At 33.5% G+C, this 19,928-nt stretch overlaps 1 pseudogene; it reads left to right on the top strand.

Moving 5' to 3' along the window:
• The window catches only part of LOC130721104 (serpin-ZX-like), a 29,278-nt pseudogene that overhangs the window by 6,439 nt on the left and 2,911 nt on the right, over positions 1–19,928 (top strand).

Here is a 19,928-nt window from a genome sequence, read left to right on the forward strand (position 1 = left end):
GATCCATCAAATCGTCAATCCTTGGCAACGGATAACGGTTCTTTATCGTGACTTTGTTCAACTGTCGATAATCCACACAAAGTCGCGATCTTCCGTCTTTCTTCTTCACAAGCAGCACTGGCGCTCCCCATGGAGAAACGCTAGGTCGGATAAACCCCTTCTTGGTTAAATCTTCGAGTTGACTCTTCAGCTCAGTCAGTTCTGCCGGTGCCATACGATACGGTGCGATTGATATAGGTCCAGTGCCTGGGACTATATCAATTGTGAACTCCATATCTCTGACCGGAGGTATTCCAGGTACGTCTTCGGGGAACACATCCTCGAAATCTTGCACAACAGCAATTCCGTGTACTCCATTCTCCTTAGCTTCCACCACGGTTGTAGACATGAGAGAACTCAAAGCTCCTTTCCTCAAAGAAAGCTTTGAAAAGTACGAGTTCAGGAACTCAGCGAGTCCAGCATCGGGAAAGATAACTACCTTATTGGCGCAATCAAGAAGAACATGATGGTGGGACAACCAATCCATGCCTATGATCACATCCAATCCCTTGAGAGGTAAACAGATTAAGTTTGCTACAAACTTCTTATCTAGGTACATCCAAGGACATTCCAGACATGCAGTGTTAGTTACTAGACTCTTAGATGCAGGGATAGACACTGTCAAGTCAAACGGTAGCTTTGACACTTCTAGCTTTAACCTTGCCGCACAAGCTATATCTATAAATGAATGCGTAGCACCAGAATCAAATAGCGCGATAAGGGAATTACCCGCAATCTCGCAGGTACTGCGGATCAGACCATCATCTTCCTCAGCTTCATTTCCACTGATCGAGTAGACCCTTCCACCAGCAGTAGGCCTCCTAGCCCCAGCAACATTTGCAGCAGCCTCAACTTTAGGAATCCTGCACTCTGCAGCAGTGTGGCCTGGCTTGTTGCAGTTCCAACACGCCGCAAGACTCTCAGAACAGTGGTTGGCATAGTGCCCCTTTTTGTTGCACCTGAAGCAAGTCACATCCTCCCGATTCCCAGATGGGGTTCTTAGTGCAATTGCATTTCCACCAGTAGGATAAAAGGACCCAGAAGTTGTCCCCCTACCCTGAGGACGAACATACGGCTTCTTCTGGAAATGCCTACCCTTGTCACCTCTTCCTTGGTTAGTCCTAGCCGGACCTCCACTTCCTTGGTAAGGCTTGTTCAGACCTTGGAATTTGCCCCTTGCATTATCAATGGCCTCAATCCCCTTGGTCTTCTCCACCAGCACTTGGTAGCGATTCAGTCCTAGCGGTTGCACCGCCCTCTGCAGCTCATAACACAGCCCCTCAATGAATCGCTCACACATGTAGCCTTCATCAATCTGTCCTCTAAAGTAACGGAAGTGTTTAGCCAACGACTCCAACTTTGCAGCATACTCAGCAACGGTCATGCCTCCTTGACGGAGTCTCAGAAATTGTGCTTCCTTAGCGGCTCTAGCACTTCTAGGAAAGTACTTGTCCAAGAAAGCTCCACTGAAACACTCCCAAGTGATGGCTTGATGGTCAGCCTCCATCATAGCCCTAGCCCCACGCCACCAATACTCAGCTTCACCCGTTAGCAGGTAGGTTGCATAATCAACTTTCATCTCTGCAGTTGTACGCAAGAAGGTAAAGATCTTCTCCAACTCTTGGAGCCATAAGTCAGCTTCTTCCGGATCGAAGCCCCCAGAGAACTTCGGCGGATCCTGACGCTTGAAATCATTCAGACCCCTGGTCTGAGCAGCAGCTAATTCACGTTCCTCCCGCTGAACACGGCGAGCATTCTCTTCAGCTTGGTTTTGTGCAGCCACCAAAGCAGCAGTAGCAGCACGTTGAGCTTCAGCTTCCTCCCTTGCAGCAGTGTTAGTAACTTGTTGTGCCATAAGGGCAGTCAGATTAGCAATAGCTTGCTCCATCGGATTCATGCTGTCTGAACCTTGAGTCTCGATCGGTTGTGGAAACCTCCTGTTCCTGTTTTCATGAACAGTCAAAGACCACAACAGATACTCAGGCCAGAACAACACAAAGTTCTATAATAACTAACTATGTATATACTTATATCAAATGTATAATTAACAATAACTAGCATAAGGTTATTCACTTACGAATAACCTTCAAAAATAATCTATATAAACAGTAATCAAGCACACTCTTCCTCCGATTGACACCCCATCAATCGGTCTCAGAGTTCAAACATCTTAAGCAGGCACTCTACCCAAAAGCTCTGGTTTTCTAGACCAAAGCTCTGATACCACAATTGTAACACCCCAATTTCTCAACTGAGGAGTCACATTAGTAACCTAACAAAGTCTAAGGACCAATCTGCAATCCCTAAAAACCAAGGGAATTTTTTTTCCGTAAAACAACTAAACACTTCGGCTAAAAGGTTGGAAACATACCATAACTTTATTTAGATAACTTGTTTCCCGATATACAGTAATAATAGTTTACAATACCATAAGTAAGGTTCAGAATAAACATGCGCACTTTAACAGTGGCGGAAGCAAGACTTTAATAACAGAGTTCTCATAAAGTAAAAGAGACTCCAACATAATCCACAAGAAGAGAAGCAAAGCTGCTTCTCATACCTCTACTCCACCGCTTACAACTCGATCTCCAACTCGAGTAGCTATGCCTCGGCGGAAGGATCTCCATCGCCTAATAGCGTTAAGCGCCCAAACAACAAGTAGCAAATAGAAAGGGTTAACTCCATGCAATTACCATGTATAAAAGAGAAAAATCATGCTGTTCGAATTTAATTACCTGGCATGGTAAATAACTAGCATCATAACTCAACTCATATATCAACAACTTAAACATAAATCGGACTCAGATAATAATAACCTCAACAATGTAACATCAAATCAGATATCAATAAACCAATACGAAAATCCAACAACATAGGGTCAGGTGTTAGTTCCCTATAATGCAACTATATGCTGCTAACAAAATGGATCGATCAATATCGTCTCTCAAGACGGGACAATGATAGGACACACCTCCTCATCGCCACTTATAACGTCATACATGACGGGACAATCATAGGACACACCTCCTAATCGCCACTTAACGTCACACAAGACGGGACAATCATAGGACACACCTCCTGATCGCCACTTAGCATCTCGCAAGATGGGACAATGATAGGACACACCTCCTCATCGCCACTTGACTCAAGCCCTATATGCCAAGTCAGACAATAACAAAGCCCACCCAAGGACCAATCCAAAGTAACCACATGTTCCATCCACTAGGAAGCAGTAACGACAGAAACCAGTAAACGGCCGAAGCCTCTCAGAAAACATTTTCCAAATTCAGCATAATAATCATAATCATCTGCCAATCAATATAAACATCTTCATCTCAAACACAGGCAGTGCGATAAAAGCATGCAAGACTCAAAGACGCTCTAAAACTGAGTTACCCTTACCTTCGTGAGTAGAAGTTGGGCATGGAAATTGCGAACCTAGAACAAAGAAAACACAATCATCAACACAAGCTTCACTAGGAGCAACACGATCTACTAATACTAATCGAAATCGTAAAGAAAGCCTCTAAAGCTTCAGAGTTCCTATTTAGGCACAAATTGACAACGGAGACTTCGTTCGCTAAAACGAGCATAACTCGAGCTACAGAACTCAGAATGACACGAAACCGGCGCCAAAATTTCGACAATTGAAAGAGCTACGCAATGGCTCAGGTCATAGAGACCCAAAAATTATTTTTGGACACGGTACCCAAGCAATTAGGTTTCGGCCACTATGGAAAATAGAGTTTTCGAACTTTTTCTTCGATCTAAATCAATTCACAAGGTAGTTTTAGGGTAAAACTAAGGCAAAGAAATTGTCGGAACAATTTTCGGACAATCGGGTCGAAATACGACTATCCAGGGGCATTTTGGTCCAAAATAAAGGCTCAAAACTTCAAAGTTATCAGTTCGGAAAACAAATTTGACAGCAACGATCCTCATGATATCCGTGACAACAAATCCTAAAGGCACGAAGTCAGATTAAGTCTTTTCGACAATAAAGTTTCGAAATGTGCGACTAATGGGGTTTTGAATCAATTTTTCAGATCTTGGACAACTGAATCGCAATCGGCGATTACTGACAGAGGTTTTAGACTCATGGGAACATAAGGAACATAACCCAACCAAGAAATCAAGGAAATCGGACAATTTTAGAAAAAGCTCAAAACTGTGAGCACAGAAACGACTTCAGAAACGCAACAGAAACAGTAAACAGAGGTAGGATTCATGCTAGTTACCTCAATACCTAGAAGTAGGGACGAACTGCACGAAGATTGGTCAAGTTTTCGCGAAAATACTTCTTCTCCCTTGCTCCCTAGAACTCGCGGCCTTGGAGGAAAGAAAATGGCAAGATTTTGCTTTTTCGCCTATTTATAGGCGGGCGAAATCGCGGAAAAAAGAAAATTTCGCGATTCCGATTTTTGCAGCACGATCACCAAGGAATTCTAAGAGAGATTCTGGCGTCAGAAATCCAGAACTCAAAACAAATATCTAGGATTTGGGAAAAACGATATCGGAAAACTCAAAAGCGGTGTCGGTTAATCTGCCCCGAAAAACTACTTTTTGCTGTGATGCTCAAACGACAAAACTTCCAACTGAAGAAAGATTGGAAACGTCGAAACAAGTCTGGCAGCGCGGACGGAATCTTCGTTAGAAGTCCCGAATAGAAAAAGTATTCATCCATTGCTCGAAAATAGGGTTTCGAAGCAAGGAAATTAGCGTCGTCGGACTTCCGAAAAGTGAATACTATCGTGCGTACAGTCCAGAGTTCCGAAATGAAACGCTGGTCGAAGGAAAAATAAAGAAAAACTTTAAATTTTCCAAGGATTCGAAATCTCACTTAAAACGTTGCTCTAAAGCGAAATTAGCCTATTCTGGACACGCTTGCCATAAGGCGGGTGTGCAGACGACTCGCTCTAATTCCTAAAATGACTACGCAACATTCCTCAAGCAATTCCTGAACTTTCTTCTTCATTAATCTTTCTCAAATATCAAACTCCTGTCACGCTTACACTGATTCTACGCGTGAGTCGGAAATTAGCTTGTTCTGAAAATCCAGGTCTTACACCTTTCATGACCAGCAAGGAAGACCAGTTTATTGGTGTTTTTGAGGGTTTCAAAGTTGTTAGACTCCCTTATAGGCAAGGTAACGATTTTCGTCACTTCTCTATGTACATTTTCCTTCCGAATTTTAATGGGTTGTCAACTCTAGTTGAAAAATTGGCTTCTGAATCTGAATTCGTGGAACGCCATCTTCCTCTTCAAAAAGTGAAAGTAGGTGACTTCAAGATTCCAAAATTTAAGATTTCTTTCCAACTTGACATTTCTAATGTGGTGAAGGAGATGAGATTGGTTTTGCCTTTCTCTGATAATGCAAATTTTACAAAAATAGCTGCTCCGGAGTCGCCTCTGTGTATTTCCAACATAATACATAAGTCTTTCATTGAAGTGAATGAAACAGGCACGGAAGTTGCAGCAACATCTGTTGCTATGATGAAGGTTGGGTGTGCACTTACTTATTCAAAGCCAAAAGTGATAGATTTTGTAGCTGATCACCCTTTTCTCTTCGTAATTAGAGAAGATTTGACTAGAACAATCTTCTTTACAGGACAAGTGCATCATCCTCTTCATGGCTGAAATGATATCTTAAGCGGCCACTTTCGAAAATAACACAATCATTAATGTAATGAATTTTTTTTTGTGATTTTGTTATTCTTTTTCATTTGTTACGTTATTTTGATAGGACTTTAGTTACTTTGAAGGCATGTTTAATATGAGCTTAATATTTTCTCGGCCTATTATATATATATATATATATATATATATATTTTTTTTTTTTTTTTTTTTTTTTTGGGGAAATGCACCTGGAGCTGTTGTTAATCGCCCGTAGCAATAACATATTTTGGTTTGGGGATTTGTCATATAATCGAACTAAAGAAGGTGGTATTTTCATGGTGACCGTGCCCGTTGTTAAAATTAGGTCTGCTTGCCTAGGACTGGCAGGGGCGAGATCAGTCAAATCGTCTGCGGTATATAAACTGCTTGATTAGATGAAATTCACACTCCTCTTTCTCTTATAATCCATTTTCACCTTTTTTCTTTCTATCTCTTTCTGTATTTTCTGTCACATTACATATTATATCACTCATTTCTCTCGCCTTTCTTATAATTTCACTAGGGTGAAAGTGGATTTGGAATGTGTATGCAACCTTTTCCGCGCAAACGTCTCCATTCTTGCCCTCGATTCGCCTTTTCTTTTGGTTTTCTCCCATATGTTGACCTGATTCTTCTCTTTAATTCACTCCGCCCTTAATTTCTTGCTCTGCCGCCGATGTTGTGCGCAACGCTGCTTCCACCTTGGATTTGTGGCTCCGCCTGCTTGTTGTGCGCCTCGCCTGAGTTCATCATGATGTTAGGTTTTTTCTCTGCAACTCTTCCATTGTTCGTCTTCCTCCTGATCCATATTTCGTTGGTTTTAGGGGCCATGACTTCTCACTTAACGATCCAACGAATCACATTATAGGATTTTTTAAGATGAAATTTCCATTTACTAATTTGAAATAATATAGATCTTCTATTTATAAATGTTTTCCCATTCTTCTATTTATAGATGGGAAATAATATAGATCTTCTATATATAAAAATATAGATCTTCTATTTAAAGAAAAGATCTTCTATTTATAAATCCATTTTTATAAGTTCCGTAAATATAAGACTAGTTGCAGTGAGCCTGTTGAATGGGTGTTGAAAACCCAATTCAACAGTTGAACTACTCCAGTGGACCAGTTGAAATGGGTGTTGAAGGTTCAACATGTACTTGGTCCCACTCAGCACACATGGTAAAATCTTAATGGTTGTTGTACTTTCCAGAATCTTATCTCATCCTAATTATTTTGGGTCAATTATTTCGTAGTAAATTATTTTTTTAAAATTATTTTTTTCACCAAAATTCATCATTTTTTTTTGTCTATAAAAATAGAGACTTGGTTCATTTGATTTGGACACAGAAAAAAAAAACGACATTTTTTCTCTCTAGTTTTTCTATTTAGCCTCCCATAAACTCTTGTTTGTAGCTCTAAACATATTTTAAGTGAAATGGATCCCAACAATAACCCTTTTGACACGCAAAACTCTGTCAATTTCCCTTTCGTCTTTTTTTACTTGCAAGAAAAAATTAATTAAGAATATTAAATTACTAAACTAGAAAGAAAAAAAATCAACTCTAAATTATTTTAATTTAATTTAAATTGATAATTGTTATTAATATATAATCACAAAAAAAAACATAAAAAAATAAAGAATATGAAATAAAAGTGGTGGGGTAGGGTGTTGAATTTTATTAAACAAAACCATTGTAGTGAGTAAAAGTTGAATGAGTGTTGAATTATTAGGTGGAAGAGAGAGAAGATGATGTGGAGTATAAAAAGTGAAAAAGTAGGGTGTTGAATGAAAAAATCATTGTAGATAGTCTAAGAGTTCACTCACAATCGCTTGATAAATTTCTTTTATTTTTGAATTTGTATCATTCAGTACTCACGGTGGTCATTCTCTTTCCACTGTGCGCAGAAATCATTTTCTTGGTTTTGAGCGTCTGGACTGGTTCCTCTTCAACATTATTTTTAGAGGGCAAATAGAAGGGGATAATGTTTCATCCACACCTCTCTTTTGATTTATCATATTTATTGATTTATCATATTTCCTTCTGATAGTCTTTTGGGAATAGTGTGATGAAATTTTTTGTCTTCTTCAAAACTAGAAACAGAGTACGTGGTGCTCTGTTTCTAATTTTATCAACTTTATGCTTTGTTTTGATGCAGAGGTGAAAATAAGAAGAAGGAATATAAGAGGAAAGATTATAAAAGGAAGGAATATAAACAGAAAATGAATTGATTTTGAAGTTGTTTGGATTGAGTGAAAATGTAAGGAAAGTAGGAGGAAAAGCAGGAAAGAGAAAAATGAGTGTGATATAAAATTACCATTTCATCCCCTATATATATATCCATTTTTAATCTATAAAGAGTTATTATAAAACTATTATTCTTTAATCATATAAAAAATATTATATTGTACAAAAAAAAATAATATTATAAAATATATAAATTTGAATTTTTTTCAAGAAGAAGCACAACGTAATTTTTCTTTTACGTTCACAATATAATCGGAAAAAGAAAAAGAGAACAAACTAAATATTGTCATTGAAACATCTAAAAAATCACAAGGTGGGTAGTGTTAAAAAAACAATGGATGGAGGTACCAATATAAGGTTAGATGAGGAAAACACTGTGTTGTGTCAGTTTTCTTCTCATTATGGGAGAGAAAACTTTTTCGTGGGGCCCATGCCTAATTCTTCCCTTCCCCTCATTTTCCTGTGTCATCCAAACACATGGAAAACAGTGTTTTCCAGCCAACTTTCTTCCTTTTTTAACTTCCTTCCTGCCATATTCCCTAGAAACAAACACAACATTAGTGTTTCTTTCTCTACATCATTTCCTCACTTTTATCTGTTTCTTTTAGGGTTAAACATCATATTAGTCCATGTCTTTGTGTCGCCGTATGATCTAGGTCCTTTGCCGGAAAATTTATTGGTAAAGGTCCTCATTTTTTTAAAATCTTTGAAGCGGGTCCTCGCCGGAGCTCGGAACTCCGACGAATGCTTAAATGGCAAGCTGACTGGGTTAAGTATATTGACATGGATTTAAAAAATTAAATTAAATTAATTAACTAGTCAGAAGTTCATATTTAATTAAAAAAATAAAAAAATTAACAAATCTAATCCAAATTCATATTAACAAAACGCTCATTTCAAATAAATAAATAAATAACAAAACGCTTGGAAGGGAAAAAGGGGATTGGAGGGAGAAAAGTAGTAGTGATGTTGAAGATAATTTATTAATTAATTCATCAAATGGTGGATTGGGAATCGAAAGGGGAAATTTTGTGATGATAAATTAGGGTAAATTGAGATTGAGATTGAAATTGAATCTGTGGGATTAGTAGTAAGTGAAGAAGGCTTGAGTCTCAGTGTGTTCTCCACCTCTTCCATTTCTACCTTTCTTCCATACCAAAAATCGCACTACGCCACCAGATCAAAACATGCAAGTACCAGATTAAAGCTTTGTTCAAAGAGGTTTCGTTCCTGGGTTTTGTGCAGATCGAAACATGGAAGTACCATATTGAAGCTGTCTTCCTTAGTTTTGTTCAAAGTGTTGTCTCCATCTAAAGCTCTCTTTCTCCCCCCTCGATGCCTCTCAACCTCAACCCCTGCTTCCAGATCGAAGAGAACGGTGATGAGAATCGAAGATCCCCAACCAGATACGATGGACGACTAGGTGCGACGGAGGTTCCCCTCTGGCTCTGATGAAGCTCCCCGATGCTGGTCAGAAGATCTGTGTCCACGACTAGGTGCGACAGAGGTTCCTACTTGATTTTTATTAGAATAAGAGAGAGTGGAAAGTGAAATTAGTTTTTAATTTAATTAAGAGGGTAATGAGATTAATTTCAATTAATTAATTTGGAGTAATTTTGGTTTTTAATTTAATTTAATTTAATTTTCTGACTTGTATTTTATTTTTTATTTTTAAAATCCATGTCAACATTTTTATCCCAGTCAGCTAGCCATTTAAGCACTCGCTGGAGCTCCACCCTCCGGTGAGGATCCGCCCCAAATATATTTCAAAGACGAGGACCATTTACAATAAATTTTCCGGCGAGGGACTTAATAGAACCTTTCTCATTACTTCAATTTCTTCCTCTATGATTTTTTTTTGACAGCATCCTCTATGAATTTTCCTATATTCATATATATGGTTGAGGCATAGACGGATCCACATTTAGAATGAGGGGGCAAATGCCCCCACTTATTTTGGTTTTTTATTATGGTATACCTTGTTTTTAATTTATTATAACACCAAGTGTTTAATTAATTGCCCCACAAAATGGTTATTGCCCCACAACTCTGTATTTTTACCTTAAGTGCCCCTAAAAGCTCAAATTGTATTAACTTTTATTCTCACAATTTTGTTTTTCTTTCCCATGTATGTAGGCTGTAGCAATATTTATTGGATAAAATCACATTTCCTTTTCATATTTTTTTTTCAACTATTGATAGACCCCAACCTAGTTTCACTTCTAATTCCTATTTCATCTTCTTCCACAACCGGCAAGTTTGTTTTTACTTTTTTTTTGAAACTAAGTTTGTTTTTACTTTGTTACTCAACCACCTCACGAAAGAGTTTGAATTCTCTTATGTGTCTGTCTGTCTCTTTATATATAGTAAACTAATATTTTTTACCCGTGCGTTGCACGGGGTATTGTTTTTTATTTTGTACTGATTTTTTTTTGTGATAATTATATTTTTTTGTCGAATTGTTAATTTATGTTTTTGATTGTGTTTTTTTTGTCGTAGGTTTTTTTTATGAGTGTATTTGATTTTTTTTTATTTGTGTTGTTTATCCTTGTTTATTTAATTGATGCTTCAGATTTATTCTTTTGATATAACAATTTTATTTTACTTTACAGATAGAAGAAATCTTTTTTATTTGTAAGATCTTATTTATTAGTTTCATAACTCATATGAAATAAATAATAATATACTTATTAAAAATAATATTTTGAGGTTAATAGTTGAAAACTATAGACTAATTAATATTAATGGAGGAAGTTCAAAGAGAAATATATAGGGGAGGTTTTTTTTTATTGAATGTAGGAAGTTTATTGCAGCTCAAATCATGGCACGCAATTAGCCATAGTTTAGCAGAGGGTGTTTCTTGGGTTTTGGTGGGAGCTTGGGTATCTTTAGGGGTTTTTTTGAGGATTTGTGAGGGCTTTTAGATAGGTTTGTATAGACTTTGGGTATCTTGGGCTGGTTGGGGTTCTTTTTGTATTTGCTGACTTTTGCTCCCTTTGGAGGAGGGTGTATATATCTTGTCAATTTCCTCATCATTATAATTATCGCTTTCGAAAAATAAGTTTATTGTTAGTATTAATTATTACTTGATTAATGATTTAACAAATTTAAACTAATAAAGTGTGTCTTATGGAATTTCCTAAGTTTTAATGTTAATTTTTTTCTATGAAATTTCACAACTCATATGAATTCAATAATATATGTGCCTAAATACAAATTTTGTACTTTGTTAGTATTAGATTTTGCTATTCTTTATCAAGAAATTAAGTATTGGTAAAAATTATAATTATATTAACATTGATATATAAATTGGAAAGTAATAAATGTGTAAAAAATAAATAATTCATAGTTTTTTATTTGGTTACAAATAATTCATAATTTGTTCATATTTAACCTAATATAAAATATGATGAAATCAAGTTAAACCCGTCTAAATAAAATTTCCACAATCTAAGTAAATTTGGACCTTCCCATTTTTTTGAAAAAAATCAGAGAAGTAATAAGCTATAAATACTTATTTGTAAAAATAGACATCTAAAAGTTAGGTCAGAAGAAAGCTTGCATATATGCAATATGCATTTTGGGGATTGTGAGCATCTGTGGCTATTGAGGAGAACGATGCAATACATAGTACAATAATGAAGAATGGAAAAAAATAGTAAAAATCAACATAGTATTAGGGTAATCCATTTAAGGAAGCAATGTTAGAGGTTAAGTCATATGGATTATTGTTGTTTAGAAGATGCAATTAGTTGTCTTGTGGTATTATATATCCTTTCTTTTAAAAAATAAATTAGCACTATAAACCTTGATTTCTTCAGGGATGATCGACTACATGAAAATGATGTCAACTATATTAAATAGTACAAAATCATATTTTGTTGTAGGAGTAGTGTCACTTGTAACCTCTTTGGTTTTTGAGATGCTCATTTAAGTAATCTTGTATTTGTGCTTTGTGAATCTAAATTTCCTAGCAGATGCTTGAACGATAAAATTCTGAATTGCATAAACTGTCCTACACATAGTGTGTCACTAAACTGTGGCATTTGACTCCGGTTAATGGTTGCATGGATCTTCAATTGTGTTTTATTTTCAAAATGAAAAACTACAATTTTAAAAATTCACGTTTATTATGGTAACAGTAAATAGTTTGAATTAGGTACCATGAAAGTGGGGAAAACAAAGAAATAAAAATACATGTTCAACGATTAAGAGCAGTTCAATACTTTTACAATTTAAGGTTTTTTGAAATCTCTTGTTTCCCACACATGGAGCACACGAACTTTAATCTTCCATTCGATCTTTCTTGCGAAAATATTGGGTACCTTGTGCGAAGTTGGAGTCATCCTACATAACAAAAAGTTGAGCAAATCAAAGAGAAAATATTTTTTTAGGTGTTTCAATTTTACATGATGAAATCAAGTTGAAGATCATCATGAAATAAAAAGCATGTTATAGCACATGTCTAGTACATCAATAGTTAGTCGTTGGATATATGTTATTGGGAAAATGTCTTGAAGCTTGAGCCTTTGAGAAAATAAAAGCAAATACATCAACAAAGCATATGTGACACATGTTGAATGAGTATTGACACTTATTTATATAGTTGTAGGTAAAAATGTTAGTGATAATCTTTTTTTTTTCTTTTGGTAAGATCTTATTTAGTATTCAACATACCTTTTTGAATAAATAAATAAATACTAATAAATTTATTTATAATAATTTTGAATTAATAGTAGAAGTCTATAGAATGACATTGATGAAGGAAGTTCAAAATGAAGGGATATGAGTTTTTTTTATTAGTTTCCTTTAACTTTTAAAGTTTATTATTAATATTAATTATTGGTTGATTAATATTTCAACAAATCTGAACCAATAATTTGTGTCTTATGGAATTCATAACTAATATCATATTTAATATTAATATTGACTTATGACATTCTATAACTCATATAAATTAAATAATAATAAATTCACTTAAAATAATTTTGAGCTTAATAGTATAAAGTTATATACTAACATTGATGAAAGAAGTTCAAGGGGAATATTGAACGACTAAGATTAAAAGTTTGCTGAGTATCCAACGGTTCTGAAAAATCACATATGAAATATGTATAAAATCGTAAATCTCTCCTTGTTCATACTACCCTTTTAATACATAATTGAATGTTTTGAAAAAAAACATTTTTTGCATATTGAACTCGACGTGTCATGCTATTATTACTTAATATTCATATGGCGCAGACATAGTCTTTCATTTTTTCTGAGAAAAAAAAATCATTGGCGCCAAGCATGAGGGAATGCTAGACGTTTGGTAATTTTTCCGCATGCCAAAATAAAAGATCCCATTGAAGCGGTTAATCCCATGCATATTGTCTGTACATCCAGCTGTACAAATTGCATAGTATCATAAATAGCAATTTCGGAGATTACCCGTCTTCCAAAAGAATTAATAAACAGATATAAATAAAACATTTCTAACTTTCCTCACTCGCTTCAAATTGCCAGTGTATCTTTTATAAGCAAAAAAACCATGAAGAAAAACCCCATTCATAAGCAATTTAATTTTAAAAAAGTCAAAATTTAAACATAGTATCCAGCTGTGGGTTCACATATTATTTGATGAAGTCACCAACTAAAAGAAAATGACTCAACAGATATCCTAGAAAATTGTTGCACAAAAACGGCCGTAACTATCCTCAAGCAATTTTTTTCTTAAAACACAATTGTGAATTTGAGTTTTTTTCTCCCACTTGGGATTACATGGATCCTTCTTTGCAAAATACTTCTTTCACCTACAATATCATAATCTGGCATTCAATTTACGAAAAACTCATAATCAACTAAACCAATCTGAATAAAACAAAAATGAAAGAAAACCATAAACACTTAAAAATATGAATAAAACAAAAATGAAACCAAATGACTGAATAATCAAATGACTGAAGCAAAGTGACCGAGTCATACCTTCATGTCGAAATCGGCTCAGGTTTGCGGAGGGCTGGTAGAATCGTGTTTCTCTGTTGCGTGTGTGCTTTATATTGGATGAGTCCTCAAGGGGCTGCGATGTTAAGCGCCATGGGGTGGGATGTTAAGCCCATCGAATCCTAAGGGTGACGCTGGATTAATAAATCCAACAATCTCCCCCCAGTGTTAGCCGGGGGATTCGAACCCATGACCTTGCTCTGATACCACTTATTGGATCAAGCGCTTACCACTACGCCAAAAGCAATTGCTGTTAGTGAGGGCGCAACTTTATTTCCTTATAGCACAGAGTCCTCAAGGGGCTGCGATGTTAAGCGCCATGGGGTGGGATGTTAAGCCCATCGAATCCTAAGGGTGACGCTGGATTAATAAATCCAACACTTTAATGTGAGGAAAGCTTGTTGAAGAGATTTTATAGGGTGATAGTTGAAGTTGAAGAGGTAGGTGATAAATGATCAGGTGGAACTTGAGAAGGTGGAAAATGAAGAAACAATGCCAACCTATTTGATCTTAGGAATGCCCATTAAATACAAAATAAATTCGTTGGATGGTGGAAAGATTGTTGAAGCCCAAAAGGTTGATGACAATGTGTAACTGTTGAATGTGGAAGAGGAAGAGGAATTAAACGGTCAAGATTGAAAGTAATAGATGGCCAAGATTTCATCTTTGATTATTATAACAAGATTTACTGAAGTATCCATAGGTAAACTCTAGTTCATGTACAATGATTTATTGAATTCCTGTTTTACCCTCCAAGTTGCCAAAACTTTCCCTTTATATATAGTATAGATAGATAGATAGATAGATAGATTAGATAGATAGATAGATAGATAGATAGATATAGATAGATAGATAGATATATATGTTAATATATTGGACCATGTGATTATTTATGATGATAGAGATAGATACAAAAATTTCAACATGAAAAAAGATGAGTACATTTTTGCATGAGAGGATCCTAATCCGCATGAAACTTCTTCTAAGCTTCCATCATCTGTTTGCTAACATTTTTTTTATATAGGCAAATGTTAGTGGTTAGTTATTAGTAAGTTAGAAAATCCCTTCAAATTTTCCTTCCAGAATTCGAACCCTGGACCTTCCCCTCCCCAACCCTTATGTCTTTAGCTTTTACAACTTGAGCTAACCCTCCAACATTTAATGGAGATACATTTAATTTTGGCAGAAAGGGGTTGTCTAAATGACCCAGGAGAAAGTTTGAGTTAAATAACTCATCATCCAATCACATTGAAGATAAGTGAATTGAAATTTTTATATTAATTTATTTCCAACTCACTTATCTTCAATGTGATTGGATGATGAGTTATTTAACCCAAACTTTCTTATGGGTCATTTAGACAACCTCTGGAGGAAAATAATAAATTAAAAAAAGTCATGATCCCCTAAATTATGGACTATAATGAGTAGATATTCAATTTTGCATAATTTTTTTTTCTTAAACAGTTAATACGTTTCTTTTTTGAGAAATAAGCAAATCAATTTTGAGTATTTTTTTTTGTTACAAGGAAAATTATCAATAACTAGTGCTTTTTTACCCGCGCGTTGCACGGGGAATATGTCTATTGTATTTGATATATCGATTAATATTTTAAATTATAAATATTTAAGATGCTAAGAATATAAGAATAATCATAATAAAGATGTAGATATTTAAAGAGCACAAATTTTGAAAAACACAGAAGTTAATAGACCAAAAGCTTTAATTTTTGCATGTGAGGTATAACTGAATTTTGTTTGTGAAGATCTATACTCGTGTTGCATAAAGGGTAATGTTTTTGTGTTTTAGATATATAACAATACATAAATATATAATTATTTTTTAAATTATTAAAAATACACTTAAGTTATAGAAAATGAATTATATTTTTTTTAACTCGTACAAATTTTCATTTTCATGTAAAATGTTTCTCCCCGTGAGATCTCGTAACTCTAATTTGTTAGCACTAATAAATTCAGGTCATAATTTTATAGTCCATATATATTAATATTTTGTATTCCTCGTACTTTTCTTACTATCAAATTATTATAGTTATATACTTATATAAATGTACACTCTTTAAATTTTGAAAATAATACTAAAGTTAATTATATTAAATTTATTCTATTAAAATAATATCAATTAATTAGTTTAGAATATAATGATTGTATAAAAAAAGTATAATGATACTTTTTATATAAAACAAAATCTCACGTAGATAGCATTATAGTACTTTAAAATTAAAACTTACAATTGAAAATTATACGCAAATACAAACAACAACCGCTTTTAGGTTTCAGAGCAGACTTAGATGCAAATCATCTTACTCAATGGATTCTCATTTATCAGAGAAACAAAATCTTATAAATTTCATAAATCAATATAGATTTAAAATTTTCAAATTAGCCAAGATAGATTTGTTTTGGAAATGAATTTTAGGTACATAAATTTCTCCTCGTCATTTATACTCCCTCCGTCCCCTATTATAAGTCACTTTTTGTGAGTTTTTTTTGTCCCAAAATATAAGTCACTTTACAATATCTATGCAACATTAATTTTTTCTCTCCATGTTTACCCTTGTAGCATTTAAAGAATTTTCCTACTTTCCAATATTTTTCTTTATTATCGAGGTCACTTTCATTTATATCTACTCAAAAAACTTCCAAAACTTATTTTTTATTGGTGGAAGGCAATAAAGATACCATAAAAATTAATTAATACTCTCAATATAAAATAAAAGATCCAAGCTAAAATCAAGAAATAAACAACTTAAATCTTAATCAAATCTAAAATTTAAAAAGGTACTAATTAAAGATAGATAAAAACTACCAAAGTCTAGCAAATCACAATAAAAACTCATAAAACCCTGAATTAAATAAAAATCCGAAAATTCAATAAAAATACGATAAAAATTAATTAACACTCTTCGGGGAATATGTAACTATATGGTTTAAAACTTATGAAAGGTGCTGGTAGACTGGCGATATGTTTTTCATGGGAATTGAAAACCTTTTACCATGTACATTATGAGAGGGAAGGTAACGTTTGGCACAAAGAAAACTTATATAAGAACAGAGAGGGAAATATTGAATGGTAACATATTAACCATGTAATCAATATTTTAATTGTAAACATAAACGGGATGTCAATCATAAATAGATAAATATTTTTAATTTAAATTCACTTTAAATCTTTTGAAATATTAATAAAATATACAACAAAAAGTTCATATGCAAACAAATAAATGTTCTCAAGATTTAGCTTAAGCAAATAAGGGACCATAAAATTCTAAAGAAAATTCACCATTCCAGAAGAAAAAAAAATGCAACCTAGCAATAGGATTTGGCAATTCCAAATTAACACTAACCTATAGGTATTCAGTTGTAGAAGAATCCCACCAAAACTATGAAAAAATCTAAATTGCAAGGTGAAATGAATCACACTACTTTTCCACATACCTGGATTAATTAAAAAATATATATTTTCTATTGTTTTATATGCACAATATTTTTTTTATTGATCTCAAGTTAATTATATTCTCATAAAAAATACCTTTTTAAATTTTAGATTTGATTAGGATTTAGATTGTTTATTTCTTGATTTTATCTTAATTTATTTTTAATTTATTTCTAGAGTATTAATTAAATTTTATGGTATTTTTAGTGATTTTTTCTGATTTTTATTTTATATGCACAATATTTTTTTTTATTGATCTCACCTTGCTTATGTTAGTCACTAAGACTATGTTTGTATAAATGTTCACATACATTCAAATGCACCTATATCTCAATCTTTGTTAGTAGTACATGCCTCAAATTAAAGTACGTACTTATGGCCATTAACCTTAAGATTTGGATAACACACTGCAGTAAGATCTGGTTAGCCTAATTCATAAGCTTACAACATCAAAGAAACTTTTAATCCCCCCTTAAAAAGTGAGAACAGATGGAAAACAATTCACCTTTCATGACCAGTGAGAACAGATAAATGTTGAAATAACATACATAACAATGAAAAATAAATAAATGGGATGTTCATCTATCAATGTTAATTTTTTTTATCAACAAACACATTAATACATGAACATTACAAAACAATAATAATGAAACATAGAATGGGTTAAAACAAGATTTGGCGAACAAAAGACACTTCTAGAACTACATGAAAGAATCATTAAAATTGAAGAAGATGGACTACCAGAGATATGAGGAAAATGATATGCCTTTGACTTTTGAGTGATAACAATTCTTAGTCTACAAAGCCACAAAGCATTGTTTTTTACATACCTGGAACAAAGAGGCTGAAGCAAGAAGTGAGAAACTCGTTTTTGAGTTTGAAGAACATGCACTCTCAAATCTCAATTGTGATTTCCCTCGGTAACCATAAAAAAAATTCTCAATTGTGATGGGGATAAATTTATAATGAAAAATTTAATTGAAGTGAAGGTCCATGTTGTTTTTGAAGCATATATAATTTGAGGTTTGCCATGGTTGAGATGAAGAAGGGAGAAATAGAGAAAATTGTGTGAGTATTTGGAGATAGAGAACGTATGAAGGTTTTTTTTGCTCTTCTAACCCTTTTTATTTTCTAATATAGATTGATATTGATACTCTATATAAAAAACAATATTTTTTAGGAAGGTTTTTTTAACAGAAACTATCTAACAAAGATACATAAAAACAAACAACATAAATCCTAATCAAATCTAAAATTTAAAAAGGTACTAAATAAATATAGATAAAAACTATCAAAATCTAGCAAATCACAATAAAAACTCATAAAATTCTGAATTAATTAAAAATCCGAAAATTCAATAAAAATACCATAAAAATTAATTAATGCTCTAAAAATAAATAAAAAATAAATTAAGATTAAATCAAGAAATAAACAACCTAAATCCTAATCAAATCTAAAATTTAATGTGGCAAATAGGGCCAAGGTGGAAAAACTGATGTGTAAATTATTAAATGAGAATTAATAGGTGGAAAAGCTGACGTGTAAATAATTAAGTGAGAATTAATCTCGGAGCGACACGTCACTAACTTGGCCTGTGAGAGCGACACGTCATGCTAGAAGTTCTTCTTTTCTAACAAAGAGACATAAAAACAAACAACCTAAATCCTAATCAAATCTAAAATTTAAAAAGGTACTAAATAAATATAGATAAAAACTATCAAAATCTAGCAAATCACAATAAAAACTCATAAAATTCTGAATTAATTAAAAATCTGAAAATTCAATAAAAATACCATAAAAATTAATTAATGCTCTAAAAATAAATTGAAAATAAATTAAGATTAAATCAAGAAATAAACAACCTAAATCCTAATCAAATCTAAAATTTAATGTGGCAAATAGGGCCAAGGTGGAAAAGCTGATGTGTAAATTATTAAATGAGAATTAATAGGTGGAAAAGCTGACGTGTAATTAATTAAGTGAGAATTAATCTCGGAGCGACACGTCACTAACTTGGCCTGTGAGAGCGACACGTCATGCTAGAAGTTGTTCTTTTCTAATATATATAGATAGATGAGTAGATATTCAATTTTTTTAAGCAAAATCTGTTTTAGTTAAGGAATAAGTATAATGAGTAGAAATAATCAAAATCCGTTTTTTTTTATGAAAAAGGGAAGGAATATTCATTATTTTCTTTTTTTTTGGTAAACAAATATTCATTATTTTTTAAAAACATTTAATGGGGATATATTTAATTCCGGATGGAAATAAATTCAAAAAAAAAAAAAATACGATCCCTTAGATTACAGACTATAAGAGCATCTCCAATGCTAGTTCTTAGTTCTTAGCATTATTCATGTGAGCCCGTACTGTCACATGTGGTTAAGCAACTCTTTGCAGATTTTGCTCCAACCATGAGTTCTAAGTTATTATAGTTCTTAGCATTATTCATTCGGTCACATAATACCATTATATTAATATTTTTTATTTCCATATAATTTTGATTTAAATTTAAATGCTAATTTAATATTGCTGAACGAGTCG

Source organism: Lotus japonicus, chromosome 1 (genome assembly GCF_012489685.1).
Source record: "Lotus japonicus ecotype B-129 chromosome 1, LjGifu_v1.2".
NCBI classification, from domain to species: domain Eukaryota; kingdom Viridiplantae; phylum Streptophyta; class Magnoliopsida; order Fabales; family Fabaceae; genus Lotus; species Lotus japonicus.